This window comes from Gadus morhua, chromosome 23, assembly GCF_902167405.1.
Source record: "Gadus morhua chromosome 23, gadMor3.0, whole genome shotgun sequence".
Classification (NCBI taxonomy): domain Eukaryota; kingdom Metazoa; phylum Chordata; class Actinopteri; order Gadiformes; family Gadidae; genus Gadus; species Gadus morhua.
In genome coordinates, this window is record NC_044070.1 from 7521923 (window position 1) to 7549419 (window position 27497).

The 27497-nt window shown below is 40.5% G+C and overlaps 1 long non-coding RNA gene and 1 pseudogene across 1 annotated transcript; one reads left to right on the forward strand and one right to left on the reverse strand.

Moving 5' to 3' along the window:
* Positions 1 to 15136: 15136 nt before the first annotated feature.
* Positions 15137 to 16875, reverse strand: LOC115537404 (uncharacterized). Its single transcript, XR_003974799.1, has 3 exons — positions 16799 to 16875; positions 16446 to 16709; positions 15137 to 15348 (listed from the first exon to the last, which is right to left on the reverse strand). It is a non-coding gene; the product is annotated as an uncharacterized LOC115537404 (long non-coding RNA).
* A 2972-nt stretch (positions 16876 to 19847) lies between these two features.
* On the forward strand, positions 19848 to 23206 carry LOC115537649 (uncharacterized; annotated as a pseudogene).
* Positions 23207 to 27497: the final 4291 nt, after the last annotated feature.

The following is a 27497-nucleotide window of genomic DNA, read 5'->3' on the forward strand; positions in this document are numbered from 1 at the left end:
AGTGTTACCCCCTATGTTTTATTTGATAAATATCAACAGTGTTACCCTTATGTTTTTTTTCATGACGACCAATAAAAAACAACAGTGTTACCCCCTATGTTTTATTTGATAGATATCAACAGTGTTACCCCTTATGTTTTTTTTCATGACGACCAATAAAAAACTACAGTGTTACCTCTTATGTTTTTTTTCATGACGACCAATAAAAAACAACAGTGTTACCCCTTATATTTTATTTGACAAAGACAACAGTGTTACCCCTTATGTTTTTTTTCATAACGACCAATAAAAAACAACAGTGTTACCCCTTATGTTTTTTTTCATGACGACCAATTAAAAACGACAGTGTTACCCCTTATGTTTTTTCTCATGACGACCAATAAAAAACAACAGCGTTACCCCTTATGTTTTTTTTCATGACGACCAATAAAAAACGACAGTGTTACCCCTTATGTTTTTTTTCATGACGACCAATAAAAAAACCACAGTGTTACCCCTTATGTTTTTTGTCATGACGACCAATACAAAACAACAGGGTTACCCCTTATGTTTTTTTTCATGACGACCAATAAAAAACAACAGTGTTACCCCCTATGTTTTATTTGATAAATATCAACAGTGTTACCCTTATGTTTTTTTTCATGACGACCAATAAAAAACTACAGTGTTACCTCTTATGTTTTTTTTGACAAAGACAACAGTGTTACCCCTTATTTTTTTTTCATAACGACCAATAAAAAACAACAGTGTTACCCCTTATGTTTATTTTCATGGCGACCAATAAAAAACGACAGTGTTACCCCCTATGTTTTTTTTCATGACGACCGATAAAAAACAACAGTGTTACCCCTTATATTTTATTTGACAAATACAACAGTGTTACCCCTTATGTTTTTTTTCATGACGACCAATAAAAAACAACAGTGTTACCCCTTATGTTTTTTTTTCATGACGACCAATAAAAAACAATAATGTTACCCCCTATGTTTTGTTTGATAAATAGCAACAGTGTTACCCCTTATGTTTTTTTTCATGAATACCAATAAAAAACAACATTGTTACTCCTTATGTTTTTTTTCATGACAACCAATAAAAAACAACAGTGTTACCCCTTATGTTTTTTTTCATGACGACCAATAAAAAACAGCAGTGTTACCCCTTATGTTTTTTTTCAAGACGACCAATAAAAAACAACAGTGTTACCCCTTGTGGTTTTTTCATTACGACCAAAGAAAAACAACAGTGTTACCCCTTGTGGTTTTTTCATGACGACCAATAAAAAACAACATTGTCACCCCCTATGTTTTATTTGATAAATATCAACAGTGTTACCCCTTATGTTTTTTTCATGACGACCAATTAAAAACGACAGTGTTACCCCTTATGTTTTTTCTCATGACGACCAATAAAAAACAACAGTGTTACCCCTTATGTTTTTTTTCATGACGACCAATAAAAAACGACAGTGTTACCCCTTATGTTTTTTTTCATGACGACCAATACAAAACTACAGGGTTACCCCTTATGTTTTTTTTCATGACGACCAATAAAAAACAACAGTGTTACCCCCTATGTTTTATTTGATAAATATCAACAGTGTTACCCCTTATGTTTTTTTTCATGACGACCAATAAAAAACTACAGTGTTACCTCTTATGTTTTTTTTCATGACGACCAATAAAAAACAACAGTGTTACCCCTTATATTTTATTTGACAAAGACAACAGTGTTACCCCTTATGTTTTTTTTCATAACGACCAATAAAAAACAACAGTGTTACCCCTTATGTTTTTTTTTCATGGCGACCAATAAAAAACGACAGTGTTACCCCTTATGTTTTTTTTCATGACGACCAATACAAAACAACAGGGTTACCCCTTATGTTTTTTTTCATGACGACCAATAAAAAACAACAGTGTTACCCCCTATGTTTTATTTGATAAATATCAACAGTGTTACCCCTTATGTTTTTTTTCATGACGACCAATAAAAAACTACAGTGTTACCTCATATGTTTTTTTTCATGACGACCAATAAAAAACAACCGTGTTACCCCTTATATTTTATTTGACAAATACAACAGTGTTACCCCTTATGATTTTTTTCATGACGACCAATAAAAAACAACAGTGTTACCCCTTATGTTTTTTTTCATGGCGACCAATAAAAAACAACAGTGTTACCCCCTATGTTTTATTTGATAAATATCAACAGTGTTACCCCATATGTTTTTTTTCATGACGACCAATAAAAAACAACAGTGTTACCCCTTATGTTTTTTTTCATGACTACCAATAAAAAACAACATTGTTACTCCTCATGTTTTTTTTCATGACAACCAATAAAAAACAACAGTGTTACCCCTTATGTTTTTTTTCATGACGACCAATAAAAAACAGCAGTGTTACCCCTTATGTTTTTTTTCATGACGACCAATAAAAAACAACAGTGTTACCCCTTATGTTTTTTTTCAAGACGACCAATAAAAAACGACAGTGTTACCCCTTGTGGTTTTTTCATTACGACCAAAGAAAAACAACAGTGTTACCCCTTGTGGTTTTTCATGACGACCAATAAAAAACAACATTGTCACCCCCTATGTTTTATTTGATAAATATCAACAGTGTTACCCCTTATGTTTTTTTTCATGACGACCAATAAAAAACAACAGTGTTACCCTTTATGTTTTTTTTCATGGCGACCAATAAAAAACAACAGTGTTACCCCCTATGTTTTATTTGATAAATATCAACAGTGTTACCCCTTATGTTTTTTTTCATGGCGACCAATAAAAAACAACAGTGTTACCCCCTAGGTTTTATTTGATAAATATCAACAGTGTTACCCCTTATGTTTTTTTTCATGACGACCAATAAAAAACAACAGTGTTACCCCTTATGTTTTTTTTCATGACGACCAATAAAAAACAACATTGTTACCCCCTATGTTTTATTTGATAAATATCAACAGTGTTACCCCTTATGTTTTTTTTCATGACGACCAAAGAAAAACGACAGTGTTACCCCTTATGTTTTTTTTCATGACGACCAATTAAAAACGACAGTGTTACCCCTTATGTTTTTTTCATGACGACCAATAAAAAACAACAGTGTTACCCCTTATGTTTTTTTTCATGACGACCAATAAAAAACAACAGTGTTACCCCTTATGTTTTTTTTCATGACGACCAATAAAAAACAACATTGTTACCCCCTATGTTTTATTTGATAAATATCAACAGTGTTACCCCTTATGTTTTTTTTCATGACGACCAATAAAAAACGACGGTGTTACCCCTTGTGTTTTTTTTCATGAAGACCAATAAAAAACGACAGTGTTACCCCTTATGTTTTTTTTCATGACGACCAATAAAAACGACAGTGTTACCCCTTATGTTTTTTTTCCTGACGACCAATAAAAAACAACAGTGTTACCCCTTATGTTTTTTTTCATGACGACCAATAAAAAACGATAGTGTAACCCCTTGTCCTTTTTCTCATGACGACCAAAGAAAAACAGTGTTACCCCCTATGTTTTATTTGATAAATATCAATAGTGTTACCCCTTATGTTTATTTCATGGTGACCAATATAAAACAACAGTTGTAGGCCTACCTCTATCAATGTTTTTACGTGGATCCGAACCTGAGCTGGTTAGAGTGTTAACCCCCGAACTTTTCAATGCACCATCATGACACCGAATAAAGCCAACACAATGGTTATACTTGACTTTATAATTCGCATGAAATATAGATAAGAGTTTCCCAACAGAGTACCGGACTTGAACCCCGGTCTCCAGTGGGTTAGCTCACAGCTCTCTCCACTTCCCACTGAGCTTTGTTATTTAAATAAGTCTGTGGTTATATATGACAATAGTGCAATAGACATGATGGCATTACGTTTAAAATGAAAGATATTGTGTTTTCCACAGAAATTAAGCCGCGGTCTCCAGTGGGTTAGGCAGAGTGCACTCCACTGCACCACTGAGGCGATGCTAATACAAAATAATCAATCATCAATAAAGAGGATATACATGACATTAAAATGTATATGTGTGTTTCTATTATTTCCCTTATGTTTTTTTTCATGACGACCAATAAAAAACGACAGTGTTACCCCTTATGTTTTTTTTCATGACGACCAAAGAAAAACAACAGTGTTACCCCTTATGTTTTTTTTCACGACGACCAATGAAAAACGACAGTGTTAGCCCTTGTTGTTTTTTCATGACGACCAAAGAAAAACAACAGTGTTACCCCCTATGTTTTATTTTATAAATATCAACAGTGTTACCCCTTATGTTTTTTTTCATGACAAACAAAAAAATACAACAGTGTTGCCCCCTATGTTTTATTTGATAAATATCAACAGTGTTACCCCTTATGTTTTTTTTCATGACGACCAATAAAAAACAACAGTGTTACCCCTTGTGGTTTTTTCATGACGACCAAAGAAAGACAACAGTGTTACCCCTTATGTTTTTTTTCATGACGACCAATAAAAAACGACAGTGTTGCCCCGTAAGTTTTTTATCATGACGACCAATAAAAAACAACAGTGTTACCCCTTATGTTTTTTTTCATGACGACCAATAAAAAACGACAGTTTTACCCCTTGTGGTTTTTTCATTACGACCAAAGAAAAACAACAGTGTTACACATTATGGTTTTTTTCATGACGACCAATAAAAAACAACAGTGTTACCCCTTATGTTTTTTTTCATGACGACCAATAAAAAAACGACAGTGTTACCCCTTGTGGTTTTTTCATTACGAGCAAAGAAAAACAACAGTGTTACCCCTTGTGGTTTTTTCATGACGACCAATAAAAAACAACATTGTCACCCCCTATGTTTTATTTGATAAATATCAACAGTGTTACCCCTTATGTTTTTTTTCATGACGACCAATTAAAAACGACAGTGTTACCCCTTATGTTTTTTCTCATGACGACCAATAAAAAACAACAGTGTTACCCCTTATGTTTTTTATCATGACGACCAATAAAAAACGACAGTGTTACCCCTTATGTTTTTTTTCATGACGACCAATAAAAAACGACAGTGTTACCCCCTATGTTTTTTTTCATGACGACCAATACAAAACAACAGGGTTACCCCTTATGTTTTTTTTCATGACGACCAATAAAAAACAACAGTGTTATCCCCTATTTTTTATTTGATAAATATCAACAGTGTTACCCCTTATGTTTTTTTTCATGACGACCAATAAAAAACTACAGTGTTACCTCTTATGTTTTTTTTCATGACGACCAATAAAAAACAACAGTGTTACCCCTTATATTTTATTTGACAAAGACAACAGTGTTACCCCTTATGTTTTTTTTCATAACGACCAATAAAAAACAACAGTGTTACCCCTTATGTTTTTTTTCATGGCGACCAATAAAAAACGACAGTGTTACCCCTTATGTTTTTTTTCATGACGACCAATACAAAACAACAGGGTTACCCCTTATGTTTTTTTTCATGACGACCAATAAAGAACAACAGTGTTACCCCCTATGTTTTATTTGATAAATATCAATAAATATTATAAATATCAATAAATATTGGTCGTCATGTTTTTTTTTTTCATGACGACCAATAAAAAACTACAGTGTTACCTCTTATGTTTTCTTTCATGACGACCAATAAAAAACAACAGTGTTACCCCCTATGCTTTATTTGATAAATATCAACAGTGTTAACCCTTATGTTTTTTTTCATGACGACCAATAAAAAACAACAGTGTTACCCCTTATGTTTTTTTTCATGGCGAGCAATAAAAAACAACAGTGTTACCCCCATTGTTTTATTTGATAAATATCAACAGTGTTACCCCTTATGTTTTTTTTCATGACGACCAATAAAAAACAACAGTGTTACCCCTTATGTTTTCTTTTCATGACGACCAATCAAAAATAAAAGTGTTACCCCTTATGTTTTTTTTCATGACGACCAATAAAAAACAACAGTGTTACCCCTTATGTTTTTTTTCATGACGACCAATAAAAAACAACAGTGTTACCCCTTATGTTTTTTTTCATGACGACCAATAACAAACGACAGTGTTACCCCTTGTGGTTTTTTCATTACGACCAATAAAAAACAACAGTGTTACCCCTTGTGTTTTTTTTCATGACGACCAATAAAAAACAACATTGTTACCCCCTATGTTTTATTTGATAAATATCAACAGTGTTACCCCTTATGTTTTTTTTCATGACGACCAAAGAAAAACGACAGTGCTACCCCTTATGTTTTTTTTCATGACGACCAATTAAAAACGACAGTGTTACCCCTTATGTTTTTTTTCATGACGACCAATAAAAAACAACAGTGTTACCCCTTATGTTTTTTTTCATGACGACCAATAAAAAACAACATTGTTACCCCCTATGTTTTGTTTGATAAATATCAACAGTGTTACCCCTTATGTTTTTTTTCATGACGACCAATAAAAAACGACGGTGTTACCCCTTATGTTTTTTTTCATGAAGACCAATAAAAAACGACAGTGTTACCCCCCATGTTTTTTTTCATGACGACCAATAAAAACGACACTGTTACCCCTTATGTTTTTTTTCCTGACGACCAATAAAAAACAACAGTGTTACCCCTTATGTTTTTTTTCATGGCGACCAATAAAAAACAACAGTGTTACCCCCTTTGTTTTATTTGATAAATATCAACAGTGTTACCCCATATGTTTTTTTTCATGACAACCAATAAAAAACAACAGTGTTACCCCTTATGTTTTTTTTTCATGACGACCAATTAAAAACGACAGTGTTACCCCTTATGTTTTTTTTCATGACGACCAATAAAAAACAACAGTGTTACCCCTTGTGTTTTTTTTCATGACGACCAATAAAAAACAACATTGTTACCCCCTATGTTTTATTTGATAAATATCAACAGTGTTACCCCTTATGTTTTTTTTCATGACGACCAATAAAAAACAACATTGTTACCCCCTATGTTTTATTTGATAAATATCAACAGTGTTACCCCTTATGTTTTTTTTCATGACGACCAATAAAAAACAACAGTGTTACCCCTTATGTTTTCTTTTCATGACGACCAATCAAAAATAAAAGTGTTACCCCTTATGTTTTTTTTCATGACGACCAATAAAAAACAACAGTGTTACCCCTTATGTTTTTTTTTCATGGCGACCAATAAAAAACAACAGTGTTACCCCCTTTGTTTTATTTGATAAATATCAACAGTGTTACCCCATATGTTTCTTTTCATGACAACCAATAAAAAACAACAGTGTTACCCCTTATGTTTTTTTTTCATGACGACCAATTAAAAACGACAGTGTTACCCCTTATGTTTTTTTTCATGACGACCAATAAAAAACAACAGTGTTACCCCTTGTGTTTTTTTTCATGACGACCAATAAAAAACAACATTGTTACCCCCTATGTTTTATTTGATAAATATCAACAGTGTTACCCCTTATGTTTTTTTTCATGACGACCAATAAAAAACAACATTGTTACCCCCTATGTTTTATTTGATAAATATCAACAGTGTTACCCCTTATGTTTTTTTTCATGACGACCAATAAAAAACAACAGTGTTACCCCTTATGTTTTCTTTTCATGACGACCAATCAAAAATAAAAGTGTTACCCCTTATGTTTTTTTTCATGACGACCAATAAAAAACAACAGTGTTACCCCTTATGTTTTTTTTTCATGACGACCAATTAAAAACGACAGTGTTACCCCTTATGTTTTTTTTCATGACGACCAATAAAAAACAACAGTGTTACCCCTTGTGTTTTTTTTCATGACGACCAATAAAAAACAACATTGTTACCCCCTATGTTTTATTTGATAAATATCAACAGTGTTACCCCTTATGTTTTTTTTCATGACGACCAAAGAAAAACGACAGTGCTACCCCTTATGTTTTTTTTCATGACGACCAATTAAAAACGACAGTGTTACCCCTTATGTTTTTTTTCATGACGACCAATAAAAAACAACAGTGTTACCCCTTATGTTTTTTTTCATGACGACCAATAAAAAACAACATTGTTACCCCCTATGTTTTGTTTGATAAATATCAACAGTGTTACCCCTTATGTTTTTTTTCATGACGACCAATAAAAAACGACGGTGTTACCCCTTATGTTTTTTTTCATGAAGACCAATAAAAAACGACAGTGTTACCCCCTATGTTTTTTTTCATGACGACCAATAAAAACGACACTGTTACCCCTTATGTTTTTTTTCCTGACGACCAATAAAAAACAACAGTGTTACCCCTTATGTTTTTTTTCATGGCGACCAATAAAAAACAACAGTGTTACCCCCTTTGTTTTATTTGATAAATATCAACAGTGTTACCCCATATGTTTTTTTTCATGACAACCAATAAAAAACAACAGTGTTACCCCTTATGTTTTTTTTCATGACGACCAATAAAAAACAACATTGTTACCCCCTATGTTTTATTTGATAAATATCAACAGTGTTACCCCTTATGTTTTTTTTCATGACGACCAATAAAAAACAACAGTGTTACCCCTTATGTTTTCTTTTCATGACGACCAATCAAAAATAAAAGTGTTACCCCTTATGTTTTTTTTCATGACGACCAATAAAAAACAACAGTGTTACCCCTTATGTCTTTTTTTCATGACGACCAATTAAAAACGACAGTGTTACCCCTTATGTTTTTTTTCATGACGACCAATAACAAACGAGTGTTACCCCTTGTGGTTTTTTCATTACGACCAATAAAAAACAACAGTGTTACCCCTTGTGTTTTTTTTCATGACGACCAATAAAAAACAACATTGTTACCCCCTATGTTTTATTTGATAAATATCAACAGTGTTACCCCTTATGTTTTTTTTCATGACGACCAAAGAAAAACGACAGTACTACCCCTTATGTTTTTTTTCATGACGATCAATTAAAAACGACAGTGTTACCCCTTATGTTTTTTTTCATGACGACCAATAAAAAACAACAGTGTTACCCCTTATGTTTTTTTTCATGGCGACCAATAAAAAACAACAGTGTTACCCCCTTTGTTTTATTTGATAAATATCAACAGTGTTACCCCTTATGTTTTTTTTCATGACGACCAATAAAAAACAACAGTGTTACCCCTTATGTTTTTTTTCATGACGACCAATAAAAAACAACATTGTTACCCCCTATGTTTTATTTGATAAATATCAACAGTGTTACCCCTTATGTTTTTTTTCATGACGACCAATAAAAAACAACAGTGTTACCCCTTATGTTTTCTTTTCATGACGACCAATCAAAAATAAAAGTGTTACCCCTTATGTTTTTTTTCATGACGACCAATAAAAAACAACAGTGTTACCCCTTATGTTTTCTTTTCATGACGACCAATCAAAAATAAAAGTGTTACCCCTTATGTTTTTTTTCATGACGACCAAAGAAAAACGACAGTGCTACCCCTTATGTTTTTTTTCATGACGACCAAAGAAAAACGACAGTACTACCCCTTATGTTTTTTTTCATGACGATCAATTAAAAACGACAGTGTTACCCCTTATGTTTTTTTTCATGACGACCAATAAAAAACAACAGTGTTACCCCTTATGTTTTTTTTCATGGCGACCAATAAAAAACAACAGTGTTACCCCCTTTGTTTTATTTGATAAATATCAACAGTGTTACCCCTTATGTTTTTTTTCATGACGACCAATAAAAAACAACAGTGTTACCCCTTATGTTTTTTTTCATGACGACCAATAAAAAACAACATTGTTACCCCCTATGTTTTATTTGATAAATATCAACAGTGTTACCCCTTATGTTTTTTTTCATGACGACCAATAAAAAACAACAGTGTTACCCCTTATGTTTTCTTTTCATGACGACCAATCAAAAATAAAAGTGTTACCCCTTATGTTTTTTTTCATGACGACCAATAAAAAACAACAGTGTTACCCCTTATGTTTTCTTTTCATGACGACCAATCAAAAATAAAAGTGTTACCCCTTATGTTTTTTTTCATGACGACCAATAAAAAACAACAGTGTTACCCCTTATGTTTTCTTTTCATGACGACCAATCAAAAATAAAAGTGTTACCCCTTATGTTTTTTTTCATGACGACCAAAGAAAAACGACAGTGCTACCCCTTATGTTTTTTTTCATGACGACCAAAGAAAAACGACAGTACTACCCCTTATGTTTTTTTTCATGACGATCAATTAAAAACGACAGTGTTACCCCTTATGTTTTTTTTCATGACGACCAATAAAAAACAACAGTGTTACCCCTTATGTTTTTTTTCATGGCGACCAATAAAAAACAACAGTGTTACCCCTTATGTTTTTTTTTCATGACGACCAATTAAAAACGACAGTGTTACCCCTTATGTTTTTTTTCATGACGACCAATAACAAACGAGTGTTACCCCTTGTGGTTTTTTCATTACGACCAATAAAAAACAACAGTGTTACCCCTTGTGTTTTTTTTCATGACGACCAATAAAAAACAACATTGTTACCCCCTATGTTTTATTTGATAAATATCAACAGTGTTACCCCTTATGTTTTTTTTCATGACGACCAAAGAAAAACGACAGTACTACCCCTTATGTTTTTTTTCATGACGATCAATTAAAAACGACAGTGTTACCCCTTATGTTTTTTTTCATGACGACCAATAAAAAACAACAGTGTTACCCCTTATGTTTTTTTTCATGGCGACCAATAAAAAACAACAGTGTTACCCCCTTTGTTTTATTTGATAAATATCAACAGTGTTACCCCTTATGTTTTTTTTCATGACGACCAATAAAAAACAACAGTGTTACCCCTTATGTTTTTTTTCATGACGACCAATAAAAAACAACATTGTTACCCCCTATGTTTTATTTGATAAATATCAACAGTGTTACCCCTTATGTTTTTTTTCATGACGACCAATAAAAAACAACAGTGTTACCCCTTATGTTTTCTTTTCATGACGACCAATCAAAAATAAAAGTGTTACCCCTTATGTTTTTTTTCATGACGACCAATAAAAAACAACAGTGTTACCCCTTATGTTTTCTTTTCATGACGACCAATCAAAAATAAAAGTGTTACCCCTTATGTTTTTTTTCATGACGACCAAAGAAAAACGACAGTGCTACCCCTTATGTTTTTTTTCATGACGACCAAAGAAAAACGACAGTACTACCCCTTATGTTTTTTTTCATGACGATCAATTAAAAACGACAGTGTTACCCCTTATGTTTTTTTTCATGACGACCAATAAAAAACAACAGTGTTACCCCTTATGTTTTTTTTCATGGCGACCAATAAAAAACAACAGTGTTACCCCCTTTGTTTTATTTGATAAATATCAACAGTGTTACCCCTTATGTTTTTTTTCATGACGACCAATATAAAACAACAGTGTTACCCCTTATGTTTTTTTTCATGACGACCAATAAAAAACAACATTGTTACCCCCTATGTTTTATTTGATAAATATCAACAGTGTTACCCCTTATGTTTTTTTTCATGACGACCAATAAAAAACAACAGTGTTACCCCTTATGTTTTCTTTTCATGACGACCAATCAAAAATAAAAGTGTTACCCCTTATGTTTTTTTTCATGACGACCAATAAAAAACAACAGTGTTACCCCTTATGTTTTCTTTTCATGACGACCAATCAAAAATAAAAGTGTTACCCCTTATGTTTTTTTTCATGACGACCAAAGAAAAACGACAGTGCTACCCCTTATGTTTTTTTTCATGACGATCAATTAAAAACGACAGTGTTACCCCTTATGTTTTTTTTCATGACGACCAATAAAAAACAACAGTGTTACCCCTTATGTTTTTTTTCATGACGACCAATAAAAAACAACATTGTTACCCCCTATGTTTTATTTGATAAATATCAACAGTGTTACCCCTTATGTTTTTTTTCATGACGACCAATAAAAAACGACGGTGTTACCCCTTATGTTTTTTTTCATGAAGACCAATAAAAAACGACAGTGTTACCCCTTATGTTTTTTTTCATGACGACCAATAAAAACGACAGTGTTACCCCTTATGTTTTTTTTCATGAAGACCAATAAAAAACAACATTGTTACCCCCTATGTTTTATTTGATAAATATCAACAGTGTTACCCCTTATGTTTTTTTTCATGACGACCAATAAAAAACGACGGTGTTACCCCTTATGTTTTTTTTCATGAAGACCAATAAAAAACGACAGTGTTACCCCTTATGGTTTTTTTCATGACGACCAATAAAAAACAACATTGTTACCCCCTATGTTTTATTTGATAAATATCAACAGTGTTACCCCTTATGTTTTTTTTCATGACGACCAATAAAAAACGACGGTCTTACCCCTTATGTTTTTTTTCATGAAGACCAATAAAAAACGACAGTGTTACCCCTTATGTTTTTTTTCATGACGACCAATAAAAACGACAGTGTTACCCCTTATGGTTTTTTTCCTGACGACCAATAAAAAACAACAGTGTTACCCCTTATGTTTTTTTTCATGACGACCAATAAAAAACGGCCGTGTTATCCCTTATGTTTTCTTTCACGACGACCAATAAAAAACGATAGTGTAACCCCTTGTCGTTTTTCTCATGACGACCAAAGAAAAACAGTGTTACCCCCTATGTTTTATTTGATAGATATCAATAGTGTTACCCCTTATGTTTATTTCATGGTGACCAATATAAAACAACAGTTGTAGGCCTACCTCTATCAATGTTTTTACGTGGATCCGAACCTGAGCTGGTTAGAGTGTTAACCACCGAACTTTTCAATGCACCATCATGACACCGAATAAAGTCAACACAATGGTTATACTTGACTTTATAATTCGCATGAAATATAGATAAGAGTTTCCCAACAGAGTACCGGACTTGAACCCCGGTCTCCAGTGGGTTAGCTCACAGCTGTCTCCACTTCCCACTGAGCTTTGTAATTTAAATAAGTCTGTGGTTATATATGACAATAGTGCAATAGACATGATGGCATTACGTTTAATATGAAAGATATTGTGTTTTCCACAGAAATTAAGCCGCGGTCTCCAGTGGGTTAGGCAGAGTGCACTCCACTGCACCACTGAGGCGATGCCAATACAAAATAATCAATCATCAATAAAGAGGATATGCATGACATTAAAATGTATATGTGTATTTCTATTATTTCCCTTATGTTTTTTTTCATGACGACCAATAAAAAACGACAGTGTTACCCCTTATGTTTATTTTCATGACGACCAAAGAAAAACAACAGTGTTACCCCTTATGTTTTTTTTCACGACGACCAATGAAAAACGACAGTGTTACCCCTTGTTGTTTTTTCATGACGACCAAAGAAAAACAACAGTGTTACCCCCTATGTTTTATTTTATAAATATCAACAGTGTTACCCCTTATGTTTTTTTTCATGACAAACAAAAAAATACAACAGTGTTGCCCCCTATGTTTTATTTGATAAATATCAACAGTGTTACCCCTTATGTTTTTTTTCATGACGACCAATAAAAAACAACAGTGTTACCCCTTGTGGTTTTTTCATGACGACCAAAGAAAAACAGCAGTGTTACCCCTTATGTTTTTTTTCATGACGACCAATAAAAAACGACAGTGTTACCCCGTAAGTTTTTTATCATGACGACCAATAAAAAACGACCGTGTTACCCCTTATGGTTTTTTTCATGACGACCAATAAAAAACAACATTGTTACCCCTTATATTTTATTTCACAAAGTCAACAGTGTTACCCCTTGTGGGCATGCAATGCCCATTTTTGAGCATCGCTAGGGTTCTACTGTGTGTGTGTGTCTCCCACTCACACCTGGCATGGGGTTGTACGTGCCTGTCCTGGGTTCTATGTGTGTGTGTCCGGCTTGCTTTGACAATGATAATGTTCATACGGGGGTCTGTGTGATTGGCTTGGGTTATTGGAATTGTCAACTAAATCATACCTGATGGACGGCCACACGTTTACTTAAGGGCCTCCAGTAGACATGAAGAGCCCTGATCGACGCTCCGGAGCGATATCCAAAACACTGGGCAGGAAGGAGAGTACCCAACTCAAGTGTAAAAGGATGCATGCGGCGTGTTCAGATCAGTGACTTCAAACTAGGACTACACCAATTAGGATCAATGGAGGATGGACACCAAAAGGAATTCCACAAGGAGAGTCTGACGTTGGAAAGGGACCTAAATGGATATTCAAGATGACCTTCAGACCCGTAATGAGACGGCTCTTCCTACCTTGCTGGATTGATGGAGAGCCCTGTGGACAGGACTAGCTGAACGATTGGTTCCCTTAAATCAGAACCAATCCGGGAAGTCCAGCTAGTGCGCTCTTCGAGCTGAAGTTGTGCTCTTCAGCTGTGGAGGTTAGGAAACCTTCACTGGGCCTTCAAGGTGTAAAGATGAGAATGTTTCAAAGTGTTCCATGGTACTCTGATGAAGAGTATGACAGCTCCCTCTGCTGGACAACAGTCTCACACCAAACTACATTTTCCGTTTGAACCAACGTAGCTATAGTACAATGGTATGAGACGGGTTGGCGGATTGAACGTGTTGTAGTAGCAGAGAACGGCCTGCGGGGCAGTATGTACATTGTTAAATACATGATTAGCTTGAATTTAGTAGTAATATGGAGGTTTCATATTTTTACAAAATGTATTATGTGAACATTGCTGAATAACAATCACGTATATTAAATGTAATGCAGGAGTTTAGCTTGACATTAACCAAGTTAAAGGACAATTAAATGAACCGCACCAAACATGTAGAAGTCAATGTGGGATTTTAATATATAAACAAAAACACTTGACAGAAGTTTAATACAATTTTGTAAAGGAAAGCAGAGGAAAACATTTTCCCAAATGAATCTTTTCAAAATGTCACCATCATTCCGAAAGCAAGTGAAGAGGTTTGTGTAAAAGCAGTCCTCCCTGACCAGCTCTGTCCCTGACTCTAAACCCTGACTCTCAACCCTAACGCTAAACCCTCTGAGGGCAGGAAGACGCGCCTTCAGTGTAAAGGTTTGAACCACAGAGAAGGAAGAAAAGAGGAAGCAGGAGAGAGTAGTGAAGTAGTGAGGTAAGTGACAGACGTGAGGGAAAGGCGTGTGGAAGCACACGGTTACATGTGGGGTCAAGAAGATCACTCCCACTGGAGGTCATTGATCCATCAGCCTCAGACTGCTGAGCTCAGCAGGTCTTCTGGAGGACGAGGCTCAGATGAACTGAGGAGACGGGACCATTAGGATGCCAGGATCAGGGCGGGCTTAGCTCAGGTGTGTCTACCCCCGACCAACAGGATCAGGTGAGGTTCAGCTCAGGTGTGCCTGCCCGGACCAAACAAGGACATTGATTAGGTTCAAAATTCAAAAGATGCCACATTTTCTGAACCAAAGATAAGTCATTAAGGATCAGGCAGGCTTTTGGGTGCCTTGCTCAAGGACGCATCACTGTATTCTGAGGACCTGAACCCGGCACCATTGGTTTGAGAGTTGAACACTCAACCCCCTACCTAGTCCAGATAATGCAAACTTATGAGGAATCCTTTATGGTAGAGTACAGGTGGTCCTCAGGATTTGCCTTCCAGATGTACGGCTTCACCATCATTCCTCCAGATTCCTGGTCTGGTTACAAACGCAATTTGTCTCTAATGTAATGTAACAAACACAGTAGTAGTTTGTCTCTAATGAAAGGTAACAAACACAGTAGTAGTTTGTCTCTAATGTAATGTAACAAACACAGTAGTAGTTTGTCTCTAATGAAAGGTAACAAACACAGTAGTAGTTGGGCTCAAATATCAGGTAACAAACACAGTAGTAGTTTGTCTCTAATGTAAGGTAACAAACACAGTAGTAGTTTGTCTCTAATGTAAGGTAACAAACACAGTAGTAGTTGGGCTCTAATGTAAGGTAACAAACACAGTAGTAGTTGGGCTCTGATAAAAGGTAACAAACACAGTAGTAGTTTGTCTCTAATATAAGGTAACAAACAAAGTAGTAGTTGGGCTCTAATGTAAGGTAACAAACACAGTAGTAGTTTGTCTCTAATGTAAGGTAACAAACACAGGAGTACTTGGGCTCTAATGCAAGGTAACAAACAAAGTAGTAGTTGGGCTCTAATGTAAGGTAACAAACACAGTAGTAGTTTGTCTCTAATGTAAGGTAACAAACACAGGAGTACTTGGGCTCTAATGCAAGGTAACAAACACAGGAGTAGTTTGTCTCTAATATCAGGTAACAAACACAGTAGTAGTTTGTCTCTAATGTAAGGTCACAAACACAGGAGTAGTTGGGCTCTAATGGCGCGTAACAAAGTAGCAGTTGTAGTTTGTCTGGTAAACAACCATAATAGTATGCCGTAACTTGTACTGGACAAACTAATCCTGCGTTACAACAAGTCCACTGTTTATTTTAGGCAAATTTACGACGATCCTGGTTGGTGGAGTGATGTCGTCCTCCAGAGTCTTGGCTCCTCCATCAGCTCTCCTCAGCCAGAGTCCTGGTCTGGAACAAACAGCGTGAGTCTGGCCCTAAAGTCTGGTAACAAACATGTAGTTTGTCATATTTTTCAGCCCTTTATTTCCAGTGTGTTTGGTTATTACAAACTTGCGATCCTTGTTGGCAGAGTGATGGTCATCCTCCAGATTCACCGCTCCCCTACCAGCTCGCCTCCGCTCCAGAAACACGTTCTAGTAAGAAAACACATCGGTAGTTGGTTAACGCATATCAAAGTGTATTTTGCCCTATAAGTCAACCATGTAAGTAAATACAAACTTACGAGGAATCCTTGTTGGTCGATTCCTAGTCGTCCTCCAGTGTCTCAGCTCCTCCAGCAGCTCTCCTCAGACAGAGTCCTGGTCTGGAACAAACAGCGGAAGTCTTGCTTCAACATGTGGTAAAAACAGATGTAGTCGTCTGGTATATATGGTACAAACGCCGGTAGTTTGTGGTAGCAGTATTCTACGAGAAGTGGCACTGAGTGTGATGATCACTTCAGAGTCAAGCTCCATCTACCCCACGACAGACGTCCTTCACCAGGCAGGGCCTCCACCAGCTCCTCCACAAGGCAGGGCCTTCAGCACGACTCCTCCATCAGCTCCTTCAGCACGGCTCCTCCATCAGCTCCTTCAGCCATGGATTCCTGGTCTGGTTACAAACACGGTTCGTCTCAGCAGTAAATCACCTGGGGACACAACACACCCCCACCTCCTGCATCTGAGGTTCAATTGTAAAATGGAAGACAAATTTAAACACTTAAATTAGACAACGTCTGCAGATTGTCGCGTTCAGCAATTCATCCACTACGGTAGTAGCAGAACTAGTAACATTAATGGCTCATATGACTCTTGCATAACCCCCGTATGAATTAACTCAAATCACAGCTTGGCACAGATTTAAAGTCATAAGATGATCAAAACCAGACCTAAACTACCGTGGATTTTAGTGTTTCAGATGAGCTTGGTGATGGTTACCCTCTGGTCCGGTGCTGCAGGCCCCTGGTCTCCAGCCTCACTCTCCGGTCCACCCTGGCACCACAAGCCTCCGGTCCCCAGCCTCTCAGCCTCGCCTTTCAGCTACAGCAGCAGGTTTATATCAGCATTTGCCCAACAATAATATCAATTGACTCATCCGAAACCGAGTTACGCAATTAATTGAACTATTATTTTATAAATGACCTGTTCTGGAGGACTTCTGACAGGAGGTGGAGGTCTGGCTCTGGGTGAGGAGGTGGAGGTCTTGCTCTGGGTGAGGAGGCAGACACCTTGGAACAAACTACATGTTACCTTTTTAACCTTGTACAGTTGTTGTGTTCCACTGGCTGAGAGGAAGAACCCAAACATCTTCCTCTTGGCCTTTCTCCTCTGAGAATCGTGGCGCCATCTTAAAGGATATTCCAGCTCATGTAACTGATGTCACGACAGATTCTCAAACACATGGTTTCTCCTGAGGGGAGCGTCTATAGAACTGAAGACTTCAGCAGGAATGTCTGTGTATTTACATTTTAAACTGTTCATGGGCTGGTCTAGTTTGTCTGCAAATAACTCTGCCTCCAGCAACAGGATTGGTCGAAACATATGAAGTGAAAGAAATAAAAGCTCAGTTCACCAGATCTGAGGTCAGCTGCGGTCAGATTTTGGATCATGAATGTATTGAGTGAACGACGTCTGAGCTAAATATTAACCACCTGGAACTTGGTTTCCTCGAGCTCGGAGGACGCCAGGACGCGTGTTTACCTGGTCGATTAGGCCCTGAACGCAGACTCTGAACTCAGACATCCTAATCACAGACCCTGTGTTTAATTACCTCACCTAACCCTAGACCCAAATATAATTTTTGGGTTAAAATAATAAATAAAAGTAAAAATATTTGTAATTATTTATAAGTACTAGCCTAGTCTAGATAGTCCTTCTTGCAAGCGAATAAACAGTTTAAAAACATAACCTTTTTACCACCTCAAGTGAATTAACCTATCCTATCCCCAGTCAGATGTGTGTGTCTAAAGTCTGTCTCACTTGTATTAATTTTACTCTGAAATAACTTGAATGGAACTTATTTGGGGATTTGAGACATTTGGGGATAAGCAGCACAGCAGTCAGGTAGCTGTTCTATTTCATTCCTACTGACCGGTGCTTTAGCACTGGATGTTCCATCTCGCGCACGCGCAGGTCGAGTAATTATACCAAAAAAGTCACCTGTGACACCTGGGTGACCCGAGAAAGTCTATATATTCCGGAGTCACCCGAGGTTCTGTTCCTTCTATTTTCTCGCGGTAGCGTACTAGCAGGACACACAAACATTGTTTGTTGTAAGAGATACCATATTAGCTTGTCGCAAGTAGCCTTGAAACCCAAGGGTTGGTGCCTCGATTTAAATTTGTCCACCAAGGGCTGCGACTTGCAATTTGTTTGATTTCGGCAGGGGTGAGTAAAGTGTGTAGGCTACGCGTAGTCGACTATCCGTCGGCTAGCGCGGCAGCTGATTTCACCTTTCTACCCTTGGCTTTAATTTGCTTAGAGCATTAATTGGCGGCTAGTTTTTCAGTCGCTGTGTTATTCTTTCGGTCTCGCACCGTTTCTCGGGTGCGTTCGCCTAAGCCCGGTTGCTCATTTGTATGCGCCAGTGCGCGGCTTGGGGTCCAAGCCGCCGTCACTGTATTTATTTAGCCAGTTGCGCTCTTTGTTTAATCGCCAGTGAGTGGCTTGGGTTTCCAAAAGCCGTCACTGTATTTTCCTGGCGCCGTCACTCTATTGTCGGGCGCATTATTGCTCGGGTGCTCTCGCCTGTAGCTTGATTGCCTAGCCTGCGCTGATTGCTCTCCGGTGGGCTGCTTGGATTACCAAGGCTCGCCGTCACTGTGTTGTTGCCGGGGTGTCGCGTCGTTGTTTTGGTGCTCTCGCCTAAAGCTCGATTGCCTAGCCTGTGTTAATTTGCTCTCCAGTGGGCTGCTTGGGTTTCCAAGGCTCGCCGTCACTGTTATTTTCGGAGTGTCGCGTCGATCGGGTGCTCTCGCCCGTACCCCGCCGTCACTGTTATTGTCGGGCTGTCGCGTCGTTGATTGGGTGCTCTCGCCTAAAACTCGATTGCCTAGCCTGTGTTTATTTTCTCTCCAGTGGGCTGCTTGGGTTTCCAAGGTTTGCCGTCACTGTTATTATCGGGGTGTCGCGTCGCTCTGGTGCTCTCGCCTGTAGCTTGCCGTCACTGTTATTGTCTGGGTGTCGCGTCGTTGCTCGGGTGCTCTCGCCTAAAGCTCGATTGCCTTGCCTACTGATTCATTTGCTTGCAATTAATTTGCCGACACGCTAAGCGCTCATAGTTGTGTCGCCTGCATGGCCTCCCTGCAGGCGGAGGATGGCCATGACCAGTGCCCTGCGTGTCTCGGGGTTGAACACCTCAGGGAAGCAGTGTCAGATAACCCGTGCATGAACTGTAGTTTCATGCCTCATGCACTGAGGCTAGCTAGGTTGGCTGAGGTGGAGGGCAGACCAGGGTTGCCCCCTTCGGGTCTTGGTCCTAGTGGCACCAGACGCCGTGCCTCGGCAGCTGGGGGTCCCCCCGGGAAGTCCCGTAAGGTCGAAAACTTGGGGAACCAAGTGGATAAGCTCTCGGATGAGGTTGCTCAGATTAAAGCCCTCCTACAGAACCTCCAACCAGCTCAGGGTGTACCAGCCGCGGCCCCTGCGGCTGCGCAACCCACTTATACAGAGGATGACATGCTGTCTACAGCTGCGTCCTGTAGCCTCTTTGCAGAGGAGGAAGAGCAAGCGGCCCTTGCCTCTCAGGCGTTCTCTCAAGGGTCTCTGGGCGGCTCGGCTAGAGGGTCAGTGTCCGGCTGCGACGCTGTTGGACCAGCCGTGCGAATGGCCCTGGCAAGACTGGGGTTGGATGAAGCTCCTGTTTCATCTGCACCTGTGAATGCCTTTTTTCCCACAGGCCGCTCAACCTTCCGTTTTCTCTTTGCCCCCCTCTGAGCCATACATCGCAGAGCTTCATAGATGCTGGCCAGACTCGAGGGCTCTCTCCCATCACACTAGTGATAGCAGAGGTCTGGCAACTATGGCCAATGCCGATTCTTATGGCTTGGACCGGTTAGCTCCGATTGAGCCTGCTATAGCGTCCCTGGTTGTCTCCCCGGACGAGGCTCTGAGAACTGATGCGCGCTGCCCTCGGCCCCAGTGCCGGATTACAGATGACATCCTTACCAGGAGTTACAACATTGCTGCCCGTGTGGGACGTCTTGGGAATTCGCTTTCTCACTTCGTTCTGGCGCTGTCTCAGACTATACGTGGGTCAAATGCTGATCCTTCAGCACAGACCCTCAGTGATGCTTCACTGCAAACTTTTGCTTACATGACTAGGGAGCTAGGCAGGTTAATGTCAACTGTTACATTGGCGCGCCGCCAGGTTTGGCTGGCGCAGTCACCACTTTCGGAGGTGTGTCGACGGACCCTCCGTTCTCTTCCAGTGGTCCCAGGCCAGACATTTGGGCCAGCTGCTCTTCAGGCCCTGGAGCGAAGTGTACAGGTTGGCCAGGCTAGCCAGCAGTTTGCTAGCTTACGGCGTGCACCTCTGCTTCATTCTAGGCCGGGGGCCTCTGCGGTACCCCGTGCCTATAGCTTTCAACCACGTTCAGGTGGACAATCGAGGGGCCAGCACTTCTCAGCACGGGCTGACCAGCGCCGTAGCTCTGCGCCACGGGTGGCATTTCAGGCGCCAAGAGGTTCGGCGCCCAGTCGCCGCCCCCCCAGGGCCCCTAGGGGCAGGGGGGGTAGGTACTGAAGTCCAAGGGCCGGTCGTCGGACGCTTTTCTCAGCAGCACTTGAGCTACTGGCAAGAGCAGACCACAGACCCTTGGATAGTGTCCACGCTATCCAACGGGTACACACTACAATTCCGACGCCGGCCCCCAACTTTCAGCGGGATCAAGGTTACCGTGGTCACCAATCCCGCCAGATCCCTGGTCCTGAGACAGGAAGTAGCCACCCTCCTTGGGAAGGGTGCTATCGAAGTAGTAGAACCACAAGAACATCTCGATGGGTTCTACTCAACCTACTTTCTGGTACCGAAGAAGGATGGCGGGTTTCGCCCCATTCTGGACTTGAGAGGGCTGAATCAGTTCCTCAAGGTTCTTCCCTTCCACATGCTGCGTGTTGCGGACGTCCTCCAGGCTATCGCTCAGGGGGACTGGTTCGTATCAATAGACCTGAAAGACGCTTACTTTCACGTCCCTATTACCCTACGTCACAGGCGGTTCCTCCGCTTTGCTTTTCTGGGCAAGGTGTACCAGTTCAGGGTTCTTCCGTTCGGGCTGTCTCTGGCCCCGCGTATATTTACACGGTGTGTAGCAGCAGCCCTGTCACCATTACAGGCCACAGGTATGGCGATACTGCCATACCTGGACGACTGGTTAGTCATTTCCCCAACTCGGGAGCAGGCGGTCAGGGACACAGCCATGCTCCTCAGCCATGTGGACCGGCTTGGCCTTATGGTCAACTTTACCAAGAGCAACCTTACACCATGTCGGGTTGTGAGCTATCTGTGGCTGGTGCTCGACTCGGTGGCCATGCGAGCCTGCCTCTCTCCAAAGCGCGTAGCTACCATTCTGCAGCTGCTACAGCGCTTCAGACGGGGGAAGTTGCTGGAATACAGCCTCTTCCTTCGACTGATAGGTATGCTGACCTCAGCATCCATGGTGGTCCCACTAGGCCTTCTGGAATTGCGTCCCCTTCAGATCTGGGTGAATGGTCTCCACTTGGACCCCAAGTGGCAGAGACACAAGATGGTCAGGGTGTCTGGGCGGTGCCTTCGGGCCCTCAGACCCTGGAGAGAGAGGGCATACCTGATTGCGGGGTCGCCCTTAGGGAGGATAGCTTCCCGGCGGGAGGTTGTGGAGACGGACGCCTCCCTTTCCGGCTGGGGTGCAGTATGGCAGTGCAGGACTGTCAGAGGCCAGTGGGATGCCCAGCAGAGACTGGAGCATATAAATTTGCTGGAACTCCTTGCGGTGTTCTTAGCTCTCAGGCACTTCCTTCCAGTTCTGAGGGACCGACATGTTCTTGTCCGGACAGACAACACCTCCACAGTCTACCACGTCAACCATCAGGGGGGCACCAGATCGAGGCAGAGCCTGCGGGTCACGCAAAGGCTCCTTCCGTGGGCGTTCCCCCATTTTCTAAGCCTGAGGGCTGTCCATGTTCCAGGTGTCCGGAACACAGCGGCAGACCTTCTCTCTCGCCAAGGACCACCCCCCGGAGAGTGGAGACTCCATCCGGAGGTGGTGGGGATGATTTGGGACAGGTATGGCAGGGCAGTGGCGGGTCTCTTTGCTTCCGAAGAGACCACCCACTGTCCCCTTTGGTTCTCCTTGACGGAGAGGACCAGTCCCCTAGGGCAGGACGCTCTGGCTCATGCTTGGCCAGACAGCCTGCTTTATGCATTTCCCCCAATTCCCCTTTTACTGGCAACGCTGGACAGGGTCCAGCGTGGCTGACACAGCCTACTTCTGGTGGCCCCATATTGGCCAGGAAGGCCATGGTTCCCACCGTTACTGAAACTCCTCAACGGAGAGCCTTGGTGCCTCCCAGAGAGACGGGACCTTCTGTCTCAGGTAGGCGGACGCATATGGCACACGAATCCGGGCCGCCTGCGGCTGTGCGTGTGGCCCCTGAGAGCCATGACCCACTACTGACGTCTTGCGACCAGTCAGTGGTCCGTACTATTTTTAGTTCAAGGGCACCCTCCACTCGGTTGCTCTATGCAAACAGGTGGAAGTTGTTTTCACAGTGGTGCGTGGCGCGGGGCGAAGTCCCGGAGACTTGCTCAGTGGTAGTGATACTACACTTTCTGCAGTCTGTGTTGGACAACAGAAGAGCTGCGTCTACCCTGCGTGTTTATATGGCCGCGATCTCAGCCACACACGCAAGGGTGGATAACCAGATGGTAGGGTCCCACTACCTAATCAGGCAGTTTCTGAAGGGAGCCCAGAGGCTTCAACCGCCACGATCCCTGAGGGCGCCATCATGGGACCTGCAAGTAGCTCTGAGGTCCTTATGTCTACCCCCATTTGAGCCACTAAGTCAGGCAGACCTGACGCGGCTGTCCATGAAGACGGCATTTCTCCTTGCCATTGCAACTGCAAAACGGGTCGGTGAACTCCATGCCTTGTCAGTGAGCCAGGCGTGTTTGCGCTGGCACGCAGATGGGTCAGGAGTAGTGCTCTGGCCGAATCCATCCTTCCTACCCAAACGATTGTCTCCCCATCATGTAAACCAGTCAATCGAGTTGGCTGCTTTCAATCCCCCAGGCTCTCCAGGGGGTGCAGAAAGAGTGTCAGACCTGTTGTGCCCGGTGCGGGCGCTTAGGGCATATGTTGAAGCGACAACCAGCTTGCGTAAGACGGATAACCTCTTTGTCTGTTACGGGGGCTGCAGGAAGGGGGCTGCCCTTTCGAAACAGAGACTCTCCCACTGGGTTGTGGATGTGGTCTTGAATGCCTATAGGGCACAGGGGCTCCCTGTGCCCTTGGCCGTTAAGTGCCACTCTACCAGGAGTATGGCTACATCATGGGCTGTCTTGAAGGGGGTTCCACTTCAGGACATTTGCTCCGCGGCTACATGGTCCTCATCATGTACGTTTGCCCGATACTACAGGGTTAATGTCGCTGCTCCTCATCCTGTGGCGACGGCTGTCTTGTCGACGGTTTCGAGCCCTTGATTGGTGAGCACTCTTCGTGACCTTTTTGGTATTAGTCATCCAGTGCTTAAGCACAGCCTCTGGCGGTCAGTAGGAATGAAATAGAACGATAGTTACGTATGTAACTACGGTTCTATGAATTCCGGATGACCGCCAGAGTTCTCTGTCACTCAGACTACTCAGATTCCGCAAGAAGATCCAGTTGGAACATAACCTCGGGTGACTCCGGAATATATAGACTTTCTCGGGTCACCCAGGTGTCACAGGTGACTTTTTTGGTATAATTACTCGACCTGCGCATGCGCGAGATGGAACATCCAGTGCTAAAGCACCGCCTCTGGCGGTCATCCGGAATTCATAGAACCGTAGTTACATACGTAACTATCGTTCTAATCTATAATAAACTGCACATTTTGTTTATTTAGGTGAAGCATTATGACATTTTTTTGGCATTTTCATTTTCCGTCTGGGCTAAGCCCCGGATGTTTATGAAACCTAGTAACACCCCTGGCTTAAGGAGTGGACCCATCAAAAACTCATTTCACAAACGCATGTTTTTGCAATCACAATTAGGTTGTTTCAGTCATTAGCCAGTGACGTCAGTGGGGCTGGCAAGTGGAATCACGTGACAGCACTTGGACGTTGGATGTCCATGTCCTACAAGCCGCAGCGAGACATTATAGACTTTTTGCGCCACTGTGTGTGTGTGTGTGTGTGTGTGTGCGCGAGCACAGGTATGCTAAATATGAAGGTATTATTGTAGCAAAAGTCTTTTGCACCTGTAACTGCAGAATTTGAATGCCTACACTAAAGTCACAGTAAATTTGAAGTTGTATATATTTATTTTGCATGTGTACTCTAAAGTCACAAATGTGTAACAGTACATTTGTAGTTGTAAATATTTTTTATACCATTGTAAACACAAAATAGGGTCTACGAGTATGCAAATCTGTGTTACAGGTGCACAAATCCTTTTGCTACAATTATTGCAGCGCAGTTGGTGCAAAACACATTCGCACACCCGTGTTTCATAATCTGAGAACATGCCCAAAAGGTGTGAATTCGTAAACCCAAATTTGAACTAATGCATCAGAAGTTGCACATATGTGAAAATGTTCCTAACAAATTAAATGATAAAGAACGCTATGTTAATTCAGCAATTTAATGAGCGAGCACAAATCCATTTTACAACTGCTCGAATCTGCTCCTTCAAGTCTCAGCTGTGGGTTTTTTTGCAGGTAGTTTTGCAACACGTCTAGGTGGTAAATGTGTAGCAAAAGTATTCGTATCCGTAGATGCCAGAGCGTCCGTGGGCGGGACAAAATAGTTCCGCCCATAATTTCCTAATCCAATGAAAATCGCTAGCAGGGATGCATTTCTCAAATTACACTGGGACCCACCGCGTGCCAGCCATGATGGAGCTATAAAGATCGCAGCATACTCTTTGCGCGGGATACGTGGAGAAGGGAAGAGGGCGTCCTACTGAACGGAGGTGGGTATCCTACATTATGTTAAATGAAATGACTTAGTTTAAGTGAATTCCCCCCAAAGTATTTCATTAACATGCCCACAAATGTACTTCAATGTATTTTAATGGTCGCCATAACATAAATTCAGAAATGTTAATGCAATACTTTGGGGGGAATTCACTTGAACTAAGTCATTTCATTTGACATAATGTAGGATACCTGCGAGAGTATGCTGCGATCTTTATAGCTCCATGACTGGCACGCGGTGGGTCCCAGTGTAATTTGAGAAATGCATCCCTGCCGGTGATTTTCATTGGATTAGTAAATTATGGGCGGAACTATTTTGTCCCGCCCACGGAAGCTCTGGCATCGACGGATACAAATACTTTTGCTACAAATTTACCACTTTTAGACGTGATGCAAACTACCTGCAAAAAAACCCACAGCTGAGACTTGCAGGAGCAGATTCGAGCAGTTGTAAAATGGATTTGTGCTCGCTCATTAAAATGCTGAATTAACATAGCGTTCTTTATCATTTTATTTGTGAGGAAATCTTTCACAGATGTGCAACTTCTTATGCATTAGTTCAAATTTGGGTTTACAAATGCACACCTTTTGGGCATGTTCGAGTCAGATTATGAAACACTGGTGTGCGAATGTGTTTTGCACCAACTGCGCTGAAATAATTGTAGCAAAAGGATTTGTGCACCTGTAACACAGATTTGCGTACTTGTAGACCCTATTTTGTGTTTACAATGGTCTAAAAAATATTTACGAATACAAATGTACTGTAACACATTTGTGACTTTTATTTGTGAGGAAATCTTTCACAGATGTGCAACTTCTGATGCATTAGTTCAAATTTGGGTTTACAAATGCACACCTTTTGGGCATGTTCGAGTCAGATTATGAAACACTGGTGTGCGAATGTGTTTTGCACCAACTGCGCTGAAATAATTGTAGCAAAAGGATTTGTGCACCTGTAACACAGATTTGCGTACTTGTAGACCCTATTTTGTGTTTACAATGGTCTAAAAAATATTTACGAATACAAATGTACTGTAACACATTTGTGCACCTGTAACACAGATTTGCGTACTTGTAGACCCTATTTTGTGTTTACAATGGTCTAAAAAATATTTACGAATACAAATGTACTGTAACACATTTGTGACTTTAGAAAGTCACAAATGTAAACAAATGACTACAGTGGAAAACATAATCACATGATATCTATGTAAAGAGGCAAGATAATGAAATGTGACATGCAAAATAAATATATATAATACTTCAAATTGACTGTGACTTTAGTGTACGCATTCAAATTCTGCAATTACAGGTGCTAAAGACTTTTGCTACAATAATACCTTCATATAATACCTTCATAGTAGGTCCCGCCCACGAGATTCAGCTCAACAGCAAGCAAAGCTTTTGGATTCGCAAGCAAAACTTTAGGATTCGCAAACAAAACAAATGACTACAGTGGAAAACATAATCACATGATATCTATGTAAAGAGGCAATATAATGAAATGTGACATGCAAAATAAATATATACCACTTCAAATTGACTGTGACTTTAGTGTACGCTTTCAAATTCTGCAATTACAGGTGCTAAAGACTTTTGCTACAATAATACCTTCATATAATACCTTCATAGTAGGTCCCGCCCACAAGATTCAGCTCAACAGCAAGCAAAGCTTTTGGATTCGCAAGCAACACTTTAGGATTCGCAAACAAAACTTTTTGAATCGCAAACAAAACTTTTGGATTCGCAAACGAAACTTTTGGATTCCCATTAATATTTTTTTTATCACAT